Below are 9,582 nucleotides of genomic sequence, written 5' to 3'. Positions count from 1 at the left end.
GAGGGCTGGACTTCATTATCCCAGCTGGGTGGAAGGATCTCTGGCCTCGTGCCATGGGATGGGGCACTGACTTCCCAGGGCTGGGGTGGAGATGGGTGGTGGAGCATCCCTCAGCACTGACACTCCCATTCAAGGCAGAGGGGCTGTGCACCGACCAAGGGGAAGATGGACAGCAGCCATTGGGGATGGAGGGAAACCCTAGAAGAACCTACATAACTGCACTCCTTCACTAACTGATCTCATGCTCCTACAGTGAAACCAGGAACCTCATGAATAACTTGATGACTTGTGTTATGGTCCAAACTCCATTCTGGAAAATCTCTCTGAGCCCAGTTAGTGGGATATATTTTTTTAATACTTTTTTCAAAAGTGCCAAGCTGTCTAATTCCCAGTGAGCTCTCTGGGTGTGCAGTTGCTATAGGACCATCTCAGAGTTAGGCACCTGGGCCCTAGGGAAACCCACTAACTGCACGATATATTGAATTAGGGCCTCATCCACAGCCCAGCAAAGTCAAGGGAAAGGCTGCCATGATCTGCCAGGGGCTTTGACTCACACCCTATGGATATACTGACAAAGGTGCTATCGCTGCGTGGGTGACGTGGGCCCTTGGTGTTTACACAGTTGTTTCCAGGACCACGCTGAAGATGTGGTTCGGCTGGGTGAGGTTTTGTTTCAGTGCTTCCATTGGTGCTCTTGCTATGAATTCATGCACTTCTGAGAAAGCAGCAGTGATTGCCAGGTATTGGCATCCCAAACTCTTTACTTTGTATCCAAAAAAACCATTGTACAAGTTAGTTTTATTTTATGCCTATGTTCTACTAAAATTGTCCACTTCAGAAATTTGTCAAATAAATTGTTTTCCACAATCTCATTGGAAGTTTGTCTGAGTTGAACATTCAGAGTTCTTGAAATTCAGAAAGTCACTTGGTAAAATAGAGGCTGCTGGGATCTGGGACAACATCAGCAGAACTTCTCACATAAAACTGTAAGGGATAGAAGAAAGATCTATTGCTTTTGCATCACAAATCTGGCTATTATTGAATGCCATGGGTTTGAGAAATAGTGTGAATTCTCTTCATTTATGAAATAGTGCATTAAAAATTGTATGAGAACAGCACCGAGCTCTGAAAGATAGGAAGTGCTTACACAGCTTCCATTTGCCATCTGGTTATTAAAAAAACTCTACACAAGTAGGTCCTGCTGTTTCCAGAAGACCAGGTGCAGAGGGATGGTGATCATCAGGTGAAGAGGTAAGCTGCATTTGCTTTCTGCTTTTATGTTCAGCATCTTCCCTTAGTTCCTCATTTCCCAGGCTCGTGGGGATGCTGCTCTGCAGACAGGGCCAGTGTTGGAGCTATCGGACATCTCACCCAGCTTTGCCAGGCTCGGGGCTCCCCAGGCATTTGTTTTATGTCCTAAGACAGCTTTAAAAGGTGCCTGTCTTTGGGGAAGCTCACAGGGCCTTGCAACCCTTTGCTGTGGATACACGCAAAGTCACTTACTCCCCAGACAGTGGACCACGTTCACATCCTGTTTCTGGGACAGAGAGGCACTGCCTTGCTTCCCCTTGCCTCATGTCCTCTTAGTCATGCTCTGTCCTGGCCGTCCCACAGCACCAGGGACACCTCACCCACAGCTGGAAAGTCTGAGGAGCACCTCTGGGGAGGCTCTGCGGGTGGCTGCCGTTTGTATCAGATGTCTCACTCTCCTCTCTCTGCAAAGTTGGGGAAAAAATGCTTTCCCATCTGCCCTAAGAAAGGCGATTATTGTTACAGCTCAAGAAATATTTCTTAATGGCCCCCATGAATCATCCATGAATGAAGAGCGCATGACAGGGACAAGCACTAGGTGTGTCACCTACTGCTAGGGCTGCCCAGCCAACAGGATGCACTGCTGCCAGCAAGGCAGGGGTGGAAAAGGGGGCTGCCCCCCCCTCCCCCCCCCTCAGCTCTTGCACCCTTCTGGAGGTATTCCCCCCAGACACCCCAGTGGGGCCATGTCAAATGCAGGGATGCAAAAGACACCTGGGAAAAGCTCTCTCTGACTTTGGGCTGGTTTACAGCTTTCTGCTAAAAAAAAATAAAATGACAAAAGAAGGTGGCAGGAGGAATTTTTCTTTCTTCCATGTGCATTCCACCCCCCCAAGTCATGTCCTTGCTTTTTCTCTTTACTGAAAGGGGAAGAAAATCCCAAAAGAGAAAAAAAAAAAAAAAAAAAAGGGGAGTTGGTTTCCAAGCTTCAGCTCTGGAGTGTTTGTCAGTTTTCCCCACGAGAAATATCTAAGCATTCCCTTTAAATTCCAGTTTGCCCAGAGGAAATGCAGTTTTGAACAGAGCCTGGTGAAGAGCTGGCTTCCCCAGGAGCAGTGGTTTTCCAGCAGTGCCCAATGCCTTGTGTTTAGGTGCGTTGCCTGGTCTCTCCCCACGCTTGTGCCCTGACCAGGCAGGATTGCAGGAGCCCTTTTTGGGCATTTGGGCCAAAGTCAGCCCTGATATGCTGGACCCGTTCTGTCTTCCATTTCTGGTTATATTTACTCCCTTCTTTTCAGTCTTGATTTTTATGCTTCCATTACAGGGAAGGTCAAAAATGCTTCTGCCTGCGGGCCTGCTTTGTTAAACTTCAGATGTTCTCCAGATGTTCAGTGAGGGGGTTTATGTAACGACAACAGAATTTGGGCCACATTTCTCTGTTTTCCTCTGACTAAGTTCTCCTTATTTGAGGCAATGCTGATTCACAGCTCTTCATGGGAAGGTGACAGATGGGGAAGGAGGGGGCCGCTGAGGTCACTTTACCAACGTGGTAAGACTTCTAGAGCCATGTACCCTACAAGAAATGCAGAAAAAGCAACAGGCTGGGACAGCACTGTGGGACTGCAATCCTAAAGGACAGAGCAAAAAGTGATATAAGAGAGGTAAGCTGGTAAGTGAGAAAGAAATACCCTGCCTAGTTAGCTCTTGTAAATGAGAACGTAAGACTGCTTGCACTCAGGAAGCCCCAAGAGGCTCAGCTAGGGCTGCCCACTGGCACTGCTCTTCTGTCCAGACCTGCCCAGCTTTGTGGCTGCAGCTCTGGAGCAGGTCTGCAGATGAGTGCCCTGGCCATTGTTTCTCCATGGACATCAGGTATGGCATGAGGCTCTGCTCGGCACCACGTAGCGTACCCGTACAGCCCCGAGACACGAGTCATTCCCCTGGTCGGTGCTTGCTCCCACCACCGATGGGAAGGCATAGTAAGCATTGTGAGTGCTGCCTCCATGTCCCCAGTATGCTCTGGGGGAGCATCATGGGACCGCTGGAGAGACCACAGGCCTGTCAGGTCAGCTCTTCCTCCAGCTTGCAGCCCTGTAGCCCAGCCAAATTGCTGTTGATGCTAGCGCTAGACCTCAAGCTGTAGAAGAGTAAATAGCTGCTCTGGGATGATTTTGAACTGCATATTTAAGAGCCTTTCCTGTGCCTACGATTTTCCCAAGGAGCATAGGTCTGTTGTCTGGCCTCTCCTACCTCTAACAACAGAATAACTGAGTGTTCAAATGCCTTTCACTATCTTGTGGTTTTGGGGGTTTGTTTTAACTATTATTCCCAGATGTATTTTAGTTTAAGCTTTGCATTATTTTGTTCAATTGTATGGCTCTCTCCCTTGAAAGAAGTAATCATGGTGTATGTGAGCTTGTGCAAACAGGAGAGGAAAGACCGTAACCAATTGAGAAATACAGGGTTGACACATAGAAGCAATTCTGGGCAAACTCAAGACCAGGGAGGAAGACCATTGCCCATCTCAACACACGTTATCACCATCATACTTCCCCAGGTAAAGGATTTAAGAAGGTGATGGCCTCCTGTAATATTGCAAAGGACAGGGGAGCATCACCACAGCATGAGCAGCTCTGGGAGAATCGCATATAACAATTTTAGGTTTTGCTAATTTCCATCAACAATGAGGTCATTTAGATTATAGGCACCTATGCAATAACTAGACTAAGTAAGTTGTGCTCTGGTTAGGCTGAGAAGATGTTAATTAGACAAACAACGAATTTTTATGTCTATGCTTAATAACATCTTTCTTGGTTGCCCATAGAGTAATGAGTACCGTTTAATTTCCATTTATTTGTTTTTCTTTATTCTTTTAAATAGTTTCTTGACAGGTCACCCCTGTCACACATGGAAACCACAGAGGCGCTCACAGGAGCACCCCGGGACAGTGACACAGCATTTCCAGCGTGGACTGGTGATGCATGGAGTGGCTCAACCCCATGAAATACCGCTGCAGCCCTTCCACCTGCCCACCGTCTCAGCAGAGCAGCATCCCCTGTCCCATCCGTTGCTGCAGACACCTGCAGGAAACACTTCTCAGCTTTGTGATGCCTGTGAAAATGTTCAAGTTAAACATCCAAGCCACTGAACCAAACAAAATCACAGCTGGGGTGTCTCTTCTTGATGGTAATGTATTAAAAGGGAAAAAAAGAATGAAATAGCAGAGGTGGGAGGCAATGCAGATGCATCCTACTCCTGAAATCATACTTCTGGAGAAAATTTTTTAGGGATTTTTTTCTGGCCAAGGACATTTTCTGGTTATGGCCCTTTGTTCTGGGTGACTCCAAAGGTCCTGGGAGACACTGTTTCTTGAAATATGGTGAGTTTTCTGATGGGGAAAATTGCACAAGAAACTTTGGGGACAACCTCTTTTACTATGTTGTCTGATTTGACGGCACAAAGTGTACGTTGTAGCAGTCCTGGTATAGCCACAGACTTAAACCTCTGTCTAAAAAAATCTATTTTTTTTTCTTTCACAATCTGTTGGCCAAATAAAAGACCCTCATTGAACTTAGGTTTCTTTAGTCACAGAAGCACCGACAAATAAGGCACAAAGAGGCTTTAGGAGGTCATTTAGCCCATTTTCTACCCTAAAAGTATGTTTTACCCCACAGGCTGTAAATTTGTTCCCCTGTCAGATGCATGTTTATCCAGTCTTAAAGATCTCTGAACACAGAGACTTTATGACACCTGCAGGCAGTCTGCTCTAGCCCAAATCATTGCTGCTGTTTACAGTGCTGCAAATAAAGCAGCTGGTGCTACTTCTGCAGAGCCCATCCCCTTGTCCAGCACAAGTATCTCCTGCTCCCATTAAGCCTGTTACTTGTCGTCTCGGCTGTGGACATGGAGATCGCCTCGCTCCTTTCCTTACAAAGTAATTTATCAGCTGAGATCTATTATTTGCAATTTTTTTTTTCTCTCATGACCTGAACACCCGGTTCTCATTCACAGTGACAGATGCCTGTGGTCTGCGCCCATCAAGAGCATCTATGGAGAAGGTCCTCGTAGCAAACATGCTCCTCACAGCAGCAATCTAGAAAAACTTCCACAAATTGGTAAGGAGTCTGATGACAGTGGGGGTTCCCTTCCTCCTTGGTCCTCCATCTGTTTGGGGTTGTTTTCATTTGTCATCATTCTTGCATAGCCAACCTTTCTTTTCCAGTTGTCCCACGGGTTACTTACAGAGGGATCATTTAATTTTGAGACCTCTACCCATCATAAAGATTTTGTAGGGACAGGGCAAAGCCTTCCTGAGCCCCCGTGGAGCAAATTAATAACCCAAACTAGACTTCTGAGAAGAGAACCTGGAGACGTTTGTTTTGCACAGTTATCCTAGAGACTGGGAAAGGATTAAGGCACAAATTGTCTGTACACAAGCAGCTTTGAAATAACCTTTGTGGAAGGCAGCCTCCAGGTTACACATGGGTGAGTAGAACATGCCCGCTTAGCCATTTTCAGTAACAAGCTTTTCTCAGCCAGCAGCAAATCGTTTTTGAAGCTGAAATTTGAAATCTGGCCTGTTATCCTGGAAAATATGGGCCTTGGAGAGCGCCCAGTCACAAGGGCAAGGCCAAGAGATGCTTGACAAAAGGAGATAAATGGCATCCTTCCGCAGAGTCACACTGAGGAGGAGGGCTGCCAGACCTTGGGGTACCCACACCCCGCAGGTGTACGCTGCGATGTGCGGGTGGGTCTGGCTGCTGCAGCAGCACGCAGGGGTGGTGCAGCCCAGAAGAAGAGGATCAAAAGCAATCGGAGGACTTTGTGCTTTCCTAGTTTCAAAATGGCTAGCCTGATGTTTCAGCATTGCAATGGCCCATGTCTCCCAACGCTCCTCCTCCTGCCTGTCGGGGCAGGGTCTCCTGCTGGGGCTGTGTCCCATGAGGAAAGGACCTAGGCTGCTGTGGCATGCAGCATCACTGCCAATGGCCCCAATATCCCCTTCAAAGAGGAGAAACTCTGCATGAAATGGAACAAAATATACACAGCTACAACCATTTTTAAATCAGCATGTGAGAGCCTCCAAAGCCTCACAGTAATTTCAGGCTAAGTGCAGGACTTGTCCTTCCTAAGCACAGCAGTTTGTACTCTGACCCCTCAGGGAGATGTGACATGAAACACCAAAGCAGACTCACGTGTTCCATCAACTGGCTGGGACAGGCATCAGCAGCTACCTGCCTGGGCCTCATCCAGCATCTCTGGTGGGAGGGCAAAGCCCCTCATCTTACCAAACCCTGTCTTTCCAGCTCCCTCCCTGGGAGAGCCTGTTCTGTCTTGGGTTTATCTCAGGATCATCCCTGCTACTGCTCTATTTTTTCCTTTCACTGAGGATGCTCCCTGTTGGCTGTCGGGTTGAAAATCACTAGAAGTAGGCAGTTTTGTTGTTAATCCCCCTTTGCCCTTTGCATGGGGGGGTGATGGCTCTTTGATGTTCCTTCTAGCTTTCCAGAAACAAGCTTTTCTTGTGTTAGGACAGGGGCATGAGCTCCTGCTGGTGCCTTAAACCCCAGAAAGGGTGCTGTAACCCAGAAGGGATCTCTGCAATGGCACAAATGCATCTCTCACTGCCAGACTGAACCACATCAGAGGTCAGATGCATAGCCCCACATTGCCTGACCTCGTACCGCTCTCAAGGCATATCCAGCAGACATTGGCCAGCCCTGGCAAAAGGAGGTCCTTGCTCACAGAGGTCAGCCAGCACTTTCAAGATATGTCTTGCAATAAATATTGCAGACAAGTAAGGAGCCTGCAGCCCCCTTTGCTTGTGCTGCTACTGCCCCAGCTCTGGCCTGACGGGGACAGGCAGTGGAAGGACAGACTGCACAAAGTGTGAGTCTGGAGCACCCCATTCTGAAAGGAAGGTTTTCTACATGGCACAAACCTGGTGTAAGATGATGCTGAAGATCCTAAACACGATCCTAAAGTTGCTCCTAAAGTTTTCCTCTGTCTCTCTTTGTTTCTGTCCCAACAACCAAATCCCCTACCCCTCAACTAGTATTTTTCATGGCTTAAGAGAAAGTGAACAGGGCACGAATACGCATGCAAGGTCATTACCCAGATCCCGTGGTTTTTCACTGCTCTGAAAGCATGGAGACAAGGCGTATCTGGATGGTGTTTCTTTCCTGGCTGAGTTCCAGAAAGCAGTTAAAACCTTCATAAGCATAGATATGAGCTCAAAGTGCTTCTCTATAGCTTCTGAAATCCCTGCAAATTCCTCTCTTGCCCTAAAAGAATCCAAACCCTCAGGAGCCACAGAAAGTTTGCTCCTTCCTCTGAGTCGTGCTCATTTCTACATAAATGGGAAATTCAACCCAGGGCATTTCTGAGGGCTCTGGATTTCTGATAGTGCCTCTGGTGATAAAATTATCCCTGCAGATAAAATTATGTCTTGGTTAATGTGAGAGCTAAACAGTTACATACTGTATTTTCCATGGGACCTCAAGTACTTGATATTTTTTCAAAGGCAGCTTGTAAAACCAGCATGTTGCTTTTCTAGGGCAAGCCTGTCCCGGATAAAGCTCGGGCCATGAGCAGCAGACTGCAGTTTTTTCTGGCTCCGAGAGCCTAGCATGGAAGTACTGGGCACGTACTTAACAAGATGCAGCCGAGGGTGGCTGGATGAGTCCCATCTGGAGCTCTGCAGTTCCTTTGAAAAGTGTGTCAAAAGGGGTCTGGCATGAGGGGGAAATGAGAACATGTGGCAGATTATTGCACTCAAAACCAGCCGTCCCAACAGCAGCCGGGGATGCAACCCAAACACCGCCCCCAGGACACAGCAGGGTCCCACTAAAATTGTCATTTACTGCCTTGCAAAGCAAGGTAGAAGCAGACTAGCCTTGCAGAAATTTCCCTCTACAAAATCCCTGGGTCTCACGGGTCCCATCCCATGGGAAAACCCATGCTGGGTGTTGGAAGACCACGTGCTCCCCGTACTGTGTGCAAAGATGGCAATATCGCTCTGAGGCCGCATGTGCTTCGAGCTTGTGCAATCTGGCCAAGGGTCTCGGGGTCCCTGTGTGTCCAGTTTCAGTTGATGTCTCATCATCTGGCCCACGCTGTCCCCTTTGCTGTGCAAGTGGGCTGTCTTGCTGGCTCGCTTGCAAGCGGGTGCTGGAAATTCAGTGCTGTCAAACCCAAATTGAGCGGTTCCACTCTTCATAGTCAGAAGGGGATTTGGGATTTCCTGCAAATTCAGAGTCCCCTGGGTTCACGTTGTTGTGTGTTTTATGCAGGGCCTGGGAAGACCCTCGCGCAGGAGTCAAGACATGGACGAGAAATACTGTGCTGGTAGATGACGCACAACTGAATGGTGAGTCAACCATGGTGTTCTTTACACGGAATACAGGCATTGCCATGATCCAGGAGCTGTCTCATCCAGTTGACGACAGGCTGCTATGTAGGTGTTCTGGCAGACTCAGTCTGGCTGCTGGTACCACGTAAGCATAGAAGGCAGAAAGTGTGCTACCTGGGAAGCTTTTCTGTACCCTCGGGAATTTGCAAGAGAAGGCAAAGTGGTGTGAGAAATTATAACACAGCAGTGTCTGGCCTGCATTGCAAAGACAGGTATGACCATGTCGTGTCTACATGGGATCAGGGAGGCACCACACAATTCAAACACTTCTGCTTTGAAATTATAAAATCAGTTTCTGGTTGTCTTGTGCCTGGTCTCCCAGTAACGTCAGAAGATACAGAAAATACTCTGGCTGACAAAGATATTTGTATGACATTTGTTGCCTGTGATGTCTGGTGAGTTACTAGGTAAAGAAAAGCTAGGAAAATATTATGGGAGCTATTTCACTGGCAAGGAGTTGCAAAACAAAGAAATTAAGAGTTTGCCCAAGACCGTAACTCAAGGCTGTAGGTGTAGGAACTGAACCTTTCTCCCTTGATTCCTGTGTGGAAGAAATTCTGTGAAAACCATCCTGAGTGCACAGGGGACACAAGGCAAAGGCAGCGGTGTGCAAAAAAGTCAAGCTCCTGTTGAGACACGCTTCTGGCATAATGTTTCCTTTCTCCATTATCCATGGAAGATGGGAGCACCCTACTGAGATGCCTATACTGGCTGAATCCTGTACATCACTGCCAGGGCAGATTCCTTCTTTTTAAAGCCTTTTTGGGGGATATTAATTTCATTTGAGACCATCTAAGGAACCTGAAGGTACACAAGTCCATGGGGCCTGATGAGATGCACCCATGGGCCCTGAGGGAACTTACAGATGAAGTTGCGAAGGCTCTATCCATCGTATTTGAGAAGGTGTCACAATCTGAAGT

Source organism: Pterocles gutturalis, unplaced genomic scaffold, assembly GCF_000699245.1.
Source record: "Pterocles gutturalis isolate BGI_N339 unplaced genomic scaffold, ASM69924v1 scaffold1892, whole genome shotgun sequence".
NCBI lineage: Eukaryota > Metazoa > Chordata > Aves > Pterocliformes > Pteroclidae > Pterocles > Pterocles gutturalis.
This window is presented reverse-complemented; position numbering follows the sequence as displayed.